Raw genomic sequence first — 8,201 nt, 5'->3', positions numbered from 1 at the left:
TTCATGCATATGGTTATCTTTGGTAGAGTGAATATATTTTAATAACACAGATCAGGAAATATGAATTGATAGGTATAAATATTCTTAGGGATGACAAAACATTTGAAATGCAGACTGCCTCAAAAACTTAGAATATTTGGTTACTATGTATGTGGTTATCTATCAAGATTAAATGCAAATATGACTTATATTTTGGTCTTTCCTCTGAATTGGGGGAGAGAGCATTAAAATCTTCCAGACTAATAAGAAGTAAAATGCATTTTTTAAAGAAGGGTTCTCTTCAATCTCGATAGTATCAGTTAAATGTGATCATGAAAAACATTAATCTTAAACACACCTTTTTGTTGATTTCAGCAACTTCCCAGCTTGTGACACTGCCTATTCAAATTAGAATTTCTCTTTTTTTCAATCTTTTTTCATTCCCTTATTCTGTGCCTCCCACACAGGTCCACTGTCACAGAATTATCTTTGTGTTACAAATAAAAATAAAATAAGCAGGAAAGATATATAGAAGGTGATTTCACTTAGAAAGCCTATTGAATTAAAATTGTCATGCCCAAGTGTCCCTTGACTTTTTCCACAACAAAATCCTTCCATGGCCATCATTCCTGAACATCCACATAGAGACTTTAATTCTTGCTTTGAAGATGAATTAGCAATATCAAGGCTTTAACTTCACATACTGTTCAAAAAAAAAAAAAAGGGCCATAGGTTTGTAATTTTTTTTCTCACTTTGGCTCTGTATATTTTAGATATGTGCTGATGATATATTAAATGTTCTGTGATTTGATCCAGGACATACAATTATGAGGTTGAGTTCAGACAACATCAGTATGAAAGTCTTGTAATTCCCTTTTTACTACTTCAAACTCCCCATGATGTTATTGTGTCAATTAATTATCCTTTAAGGAATTTCTCCAATTCATTTCCTTCAAGGAAGCTACTCAATGTGGTACTTACTAAAACTGATTTCAAAAGTAATATTCATACACTTTAGAATGTACTCATTCCATGAAAAAACAAAATAAAACAAAACAAAAAACAACAAAAACAGAACAAAAAAACAAACAGGCTTCTAGTTCCTCAGTTATGCCAGGGCCATGGTTTGAGGGTTGGATATTTTTCAAGTAGCAATAAAGAGTAGCAGGACTGTCTTAAGCCAATTTGTTTTTAATACATATTTTTACTATTTAAGGCAGTTTGGGTTTGGGTTTCCTATCCTAGCAGCCAAAAGCATGCTCTCTGATTCTCAAGGTTCACTGGGTATCCTGGTATTTAACTGTAAATAGTAATATGCACATTATTTAGGGAAGCCTTTCTGGATCTAAAATGCTGCTCCCCTACTGACATTGTTATAGTCTCACTCTGTTTGGCCAGCTGGTTAGTTTCTGAGAATTTCCTTTTCAGATTTTAGAAGAAATTTTCCTTCTTCAGTTAAATAATCGTAAGTGCAGATGTATTTGAAGGCATGGTAGGTAATGAAAAGGTGTAATGCCAAGGGTAATGAAAACTATTTGCACAGGGTAAGAGAGTAGGGCATGCTTTTCAGACATCAGTTTGAGTTCGGTGGGCCATAGTCAGCCCTTTTAAAATGAAAGAATAGAATAGAATAGAATAGAATAGAATAGAATAGAATAGAATAGAATAGAATAGAATAGAATAGAAGAATAGAATAGAATAGATCAAAACACATCCCGTAAATGCAGTAAGGGTAAGGACTGTTTTGTATTTGTGTGTGTGTGTGTGTGTGTGTGTGTGCGCGCGCACGTTTATGTGAGTGATGGGGCTGGTAGGGAGCAGGATGGGAGAGAGAATAGTCTGGGTAACAACATAAAATATGTCTCTTACTGTGTGTATTTTCAAATTTTGAAACTTACTGAAGCAGGTAGCATCTGCTCCATTTAGAAACATTCAAATTTAAAACAAATAAATAAAATACTGATTTAGCCACAGAAAATGCATATACAGGTGGAACTCAGTCTAGATAGAGCCAGTATGTGACTCCAACTTGAATCTTTCATGTATAATATTAATTTATTTTCTAATTAAAGATGATCAAGATAGGATATTTTGGAATTGAATTACTTATTAAGTTTACCAGTGCTTATTAAAGCTCCAGTACCTCCGAAACTTATTAAGGCTATTATAGTTATTACTGGGTCATCTTCACTTACTTGGTTCCATTTCTCAATTCTTCCTTAGTAGTTTAGATGTATTTATGTAGTTTTATATTCAAAATCTTGTCACTAGGTAACAAATTGATAATGCCATATAAAAAATGTTATCTTGTGAGATGTGAAACATCAGATTTTTTAAAACTACTTTAAAAGCAAGGTAACCATAAAATAATATGTTAAGATATGTTCAATGTAAGATTAGGTACCAAAACTTTCTGATCTCCTGAATTCTTTCCTCTTAGTGAATACATTGTTTTCTTGCCCATAGGTAACCCTAAAAATAAATACCTTCTTTTTCCTTTGAAGAAAAACAACATGCATTCAAAATATTTATCTGAAATATCTTTCGTCAATGTAAAAAACTCTAAATTCCCAAACTAAGCTTCCATTAGCGTTATGACTGTTGACTGTTACTCGAGACAACATTTTAAATCAAATATTCAGAAAATCTGAAAAAATAAAAATCAATTGACTCTAGAAAATTCAAAAATGCGATCTGTAAATCTTCTCCCTTACTAAAGGAGAAGATATTTATAATCTAGAAAGGAAATATCCTATTTTAACTTTTGTTTATTATAAAACTTAAAGTATTAGAAAACACAATGAACTTGAGAAATAGAATTGCATATCAAAGTATTTCCTCCTCTTGGTAACTCTGAAGCAATTGAGGTCAATATTTTCATGAAATGTACCCTGCTACCATCACTTTGGGCTTCATTTGGGACCCATCCACAGCAGTCTGGGCCATCTTCTGGATATTTAGAGGGAAGTTTTGGTGGATGTTTTCTTGAGCTGGTAGCTTTCTTTTTCTTCAACTCTTCTGTTTTTCTCAATTTCATTCTCTGATGCTAGGGGTTCCTTGAATGATGAAGTTATTTTGCTAATCTCTTGTTTACAATCATTCTGTTCCATCTGGCTGAGGCATGTTTTCGTGGGTTTTTGTTTCTTGAGAGCTGAGAAGAGCCCTTTCCCATACTGCTTCTTCTGGCTCTAACTTCTGCTATAGCCCACTTCTTCCACCCATCATTTTTTCTTTGCACAATCCTTTGTGTCTTTCTCTTCCTCTTCCACAGCCTCCACTTCCTCCACATTAGGCTCATCTTTCAATCTCATTACAGTCAGAGAGAGTTCTGGGAGTTTGGGGCAGGGGGATAACTTCCCCTCCTGTTCTAGTTTTTAATTTGGATTTGTTTCCTTTTTTCATAGCACAAAAGAGAATCAATGTAAGCTTTTTAGCTTTTTTTTTTCCCTACATTTCTAATGTGATTTCCAGTCTTTTTTGGTTCTGGTATCTCTGTGGGCTTTACAGGTTTTATCAATCCTTTAAGTCTGTCCTTCTTTCCTCAGTTCTAAGTTCTCAAGTAGTTTCTTCCGTGACACACCATCTAACACACTCTGATTTTGTTTCTGACATAAAAGCATCTAAAACATCTGGAGATGGTGACTCTGGTAGAGCTTTGCTTAAGGTTTTTAACCTCTCAGAGATTTCAGAGAGTTCCCTTTCACTATCATTTAACTGGGCAATCAATGACTAAAGGATCTCTGGCTTCTTGTCAATTTTTCAGCCTTCTTCATTTGCATCAGAGGCTTCTCAACAAGAATAGTCGGATTGAGGAATCTGTCATCATCATTACAATAAAATCTTTGTCTTCCCAGTCTTTGGCTTTCTTTCTTCAAGAATCTGCCTCCTGACTCAGTGATCTCTAAGTACATGGATCCAACAAGCTTCCAATGAACGCTATCATTGCCTCCTTTCTTTTCTGAGCCAATGGCTTCAGCCATCAGTTGTTTTTTGGTTGAATCTAATTTTACCCTGCAGTGAGAGAACATCCTTTGTTGCTTTGACAGGTTTCTTCAATGGCCTTACTACTCACTTGGATCCTGTCTCTGTCTTCCTCTGGTCCCTGCAAAATAAAGAGCTGGTGCTATTTCCAAAGCTAAGAACATTGCTCCATGTAGACCAAACAATAGGCGTGCTGTGGCATTTGGATTTGTTTGAGAAAAACACCATCCCTGGGTGCTTCCCAGACCATAGAGAAAGAAGACAGGTCTCTGGTGATAGCAATACATTTCAGTGAGGGGTGCTCTGGAAAACACGTTGCAGCTAGGCAGTGGCCTGAAAAGGCAGCAACTCATCCCTTTGGACTACAGGTGCCATGGGTGGTGCTGCTCTTCAGGGTCCAGCAGCTGCAGAGGCCTGTGACCAGGCCTCCAGGGGAAGAAGCTGCTGTGAGTAGGAGGATATGGCTGCTCCTCCCATGGGGACATGGTAATGCTGTCCAGCAGTGTCACGGGCTTTTCCTTCTTCACTTCCTCAGGGTTTGAGGGACTGGTGGCCAGCCTTTCCTCATGTCATGAGGGGCACTAGCAGGGCTGGCTTCTTGAAATCATCATGGAGTGCTTCAACACTGGGGACTCTGAAGGGGAGGAGGGAATCACAGTCGATTTTGATTCACTGGTTCTCTTAAAAACAATGGAAACAATAACAGAGAAATCTACATTCATGTTTCAAGAAAAGATTTGAATAAGGCATGTATGTTGGGATTTACAATGGAATAAGGAGCTATGAGGCAGAAAAATGATTATATATCCCATATTCATATTTTTATACAGGTGAGGTCAATCACATTTCATACAAAATGTGACCTTAAAAAGGGAAATGACAGTTTAAACTTGATATGTGAAAGCGGAAGGTGCAACTCGCCCATTTATGTTGTTGGTGGAAGGAGATGAGTTCTGCCCCCAGCCCACATATCAGAAACTAAAAACAGGAAACCATTTCTTATGTAGAACTGTTTTGAATTAACATGATTTATTATTTTCTGGGTGGGGCAAAGCTAATTATGGGGTTTTAAGTGGCAGCATTAGGCTTAAATTCACTCTAATGGCTATTCCAAAACAGAAACTAATTCTAAACTGTTAGCCAGATCCTGTATAATCCATGAGAAATCCCAAGCAGAGATGCTAAGCAGATTTATTTACCCTGGGCTTGGTCAGGATCTTGCTCACACTTCCACTTGCTCAGTAACACTCTTTTACACCTACCTCAAAGTGAGACAAACTTGTCACATTCAAAAGTCAGAGCACTTGAGTCCCCAAAACAGCAGGTGGTTGAAGGACAGGCCCTTATATGAGGTCCTTGGATGATTGACAGCAGGCTGCTACAGGGCTGCTATGTGCCAGTGAGTGTGTACATGGATACTTGTGTGCTGGGGTGGGTTTAGGGAGCTGGGGGATCTCTTCCCATCCTCCTCTACCTACTTCTGAGGTTGCAGGGCTCAACCAGAAGGCCAGTAATCTCATCTCTGCTCAACAATATCCTATTAGTTTCAGGTACATATTATAGTAATTTGATCTTTCTAAACATAAAATGATCCTCATAAGTTAAGTTATCATCTATCACCATACAAAGTCATTACAATATTATTGACCATATTTTCTATGCAGTCCATTACATCCCATGACTTATTTCATAGCTAGGAGTTTGTACCTCTTATCCTCTTTACCTATTTTGCCTACCCTCCACTCCCTCTCCAGTCTGCCAAATACCACTTTGTCTCCTGTATCCATGAATCTGTTTCTGTTTTGTTTTGTTTGTTCATTTGTTTGTTCTGTTTTGTTTTTAGATTCTGTATATAAGGGAAATCATATGGGTTTTGATTTGCATTTCCCTGATGATTAGTGATGTTGAGCATCTTTTAATGTTCCTGTTGTCCATCTTCATGTCTATTCAAGTCCGTTAGTAAGTTATGAAAGCTCTTTAGGTACTTGGGATATTTACCCAATATTTGTATGATTTGCAAATATCTTCTCCCATTCAGTAGGTTGCCTTTTCATTTTGTTGATGGTTTCCTTCATGGTGCAAAAATTTTTAGTTTGGTGTAATCCCATTTGTTTATTTTAGCTTCTGTTGTCATTGTCTGCAGAGACTGGTTCAAAAAACTATACCTAAGACCAATGTCAAAGAGCTCACTGCCTGTATTTTCTTCTAGTAGTTTTATGGTTTCCACTCTTACATTTAAATCTTGAATCCATTTTTAATTTATTTTTGTTTATGGTGTAAGAGACAGGTCCAGTTTCATTTTTTTGCATGTAGCTGCCCAGTTTTTTCCACAGCATTTTTAGAAGAGACTGTCTTTTCCCCATTGTATATTCTTGCCACCTTTGTCATGGATTAATAGACCATATATGTATGAGTTTATTTTGGACAATCTATTCTACTCTATTGTTCTATGTGTTTGTTTTCACACTGGTACCATACTGTTTTGATTACTATAGCTTTGTAGTATAGTTTGAATCTGGGAATATAATACCTCAGTTTTGTTTATCTTTCTCAGGATTGCTTTGGCTATTCAGGGTCCCCCATCAAAATACTGATGGCATTTTTAACAGAACTAGAACCAAGAATCCCAAAAATTTGAATGGAACCACAAAATAGTTCATTTTTAACACATGAAAAGTTAAGAATAAAAATTAGTTAACACATTAAAATACTTCCATAAATCAGGGTTTGCTTATACGGAAAAAAACCAGAGTTTTGTAATATTATTTAAATGTTTGTTTAATTTTTTTTAAGCATAAAGAAGATAAAAAGCACTCCCTGATTCCATTGATTGATTGTGACCCCAAATTTGAAGCCCAGGCTTAGAGACCCAGCATGACCCAGGACCTGCCTGCCTCTGACCTCCTTTTTCTACTCCCTGTGCTCACTGCACTCCAATCACATTGGCCTTTGTCCTGCCCAGGCCTGCCTTTTTTTTCCTTTTTTTTTTTAACTTCAAGTTAGTTAACATACAGTGCAACACTGGTTTCAGGAGCAAAATCCAGTGATGCATCACGCACATACAACATACAACACCCAGTGTTCATCCCAAGAAGTGCCCTCCTTAATGCCCATCACCCATTTAGCCCATCTTCCCACCCAACTCCCCTCTACCAACCCTCAGTTTGTTCTCTCTATTTAAGAGCTTCTTATAGTTTGCTTCTCTCTCTGTTTGTATCCAATTCTTAAATTCCACATGTGAGTGAAACCATTTATTTGTAATTTTCTGACTGACTTATTTCCCTTAGCTCCATCCACATCATTGCAAAGAGCAAGATTTCATTCTTTTTGATCACTGAGTAATATTTCATTGTATATATATATATACCATTTCTTCTTTATCCATTCATAAGTCAATAGACAATAGGACTCTTTCCATAATTTGGCTATTGTTGATAATGCTGCTATAAACATTGGGGTGCATGTGCCCCTTTGAATCAGCATTTTTGTATCCTTTGGAAAAATACCTAGTAGTGCAATTGCTGGGTTATAGGGTAGTTCTATTTCTAACTTTTTGAGAAACCTCCATACTGTTTTCCAGAGTAGCTACATCAGTTTGCATCCCCACCAACAGGGCAAAAGTGTTCCCCTTTCTCCACATTCTCACCAACACCTGTTGTTTCCTGAGTTGTTAATTTTAGCCATTCTGATTTGTATTTGCCTGATGATGAGAGATGTTGAGCATTTTTTTGTGTGTCTTTTAGTCATCTGGATGTCTTCTTTGGAAAAATGTCTATTCATGTCTTCTGCCCATTTCTTAACTGAAGTATTTGTTTTTTGGGTGTAGAGTTAGATAAGTTCTTTATAGATTTGGGGTACTAGCCCTTTATCTGATATGTCATTTGCAAATATCTTCTCCTATTCCATTGGTTGGCTTCTAGTTTTGTTGACTGTTTTCTTTGCTGTTCAGAAGCTTTTTATCTAGACGAGCTCCCAATAGTTCATTTTTGCTTCTGTTTCCCTTGCCTCCAAAGATAATGTCTGATAAGAAGTTGCTGTGGCCGAGGTCAAAGTGGTTGCTGCCTGTGTTCTCCTCTAGGATTTCGATGGTTTCTTGTCTTACATTTAGGTTTTCCACCCATTTTGAATTTCTTCTTGTGTATGGTGTAAGAAAATGGTTCAGTTTCATTCTTCTGCATGTTCTCATCCAGGTTTCCGAACACCATTTGCTTCCACTGGATATTTTTTCCTGTTTGTCGAAG

The 8,201-nt window shown here is 36.9% G+C and overlaps 1 pseudogene; it reads right to left on the bottom strand.

Annotated features, from left to right (window-relative positions):
- Positions 1-2,767: 2,767 nt before the first annotated feature.
- Positions 2,768-4,007, bottom strand: LOC123800102 (kanadaptin pseudogene; annotated as a pseudogene).
- Between the last annotated feature and the right edge of the window lie 4,194 nt (positions 4,008-8,201).

Source organism: Ursus americanus, chromosome 2 (genome assembly GCF_024610735.1).
Source record: "Ursus americanus isolate L20-20 chromosome 2, mUrsAme1.1.p, whole genome shotgun sequence".
In the NCBI taxonomy this organism is placed as follows: domain Eukaryota; kingdom Metazoa; phylum Chordata; class Mammalia; order Carnivora; family Ursidae; genus Ursus; species Ursus americanus.
Note: the sequence above shows the minus strand (reverse complement) of the source record. Positions and strands in the feature narration are given on the sequence as shown.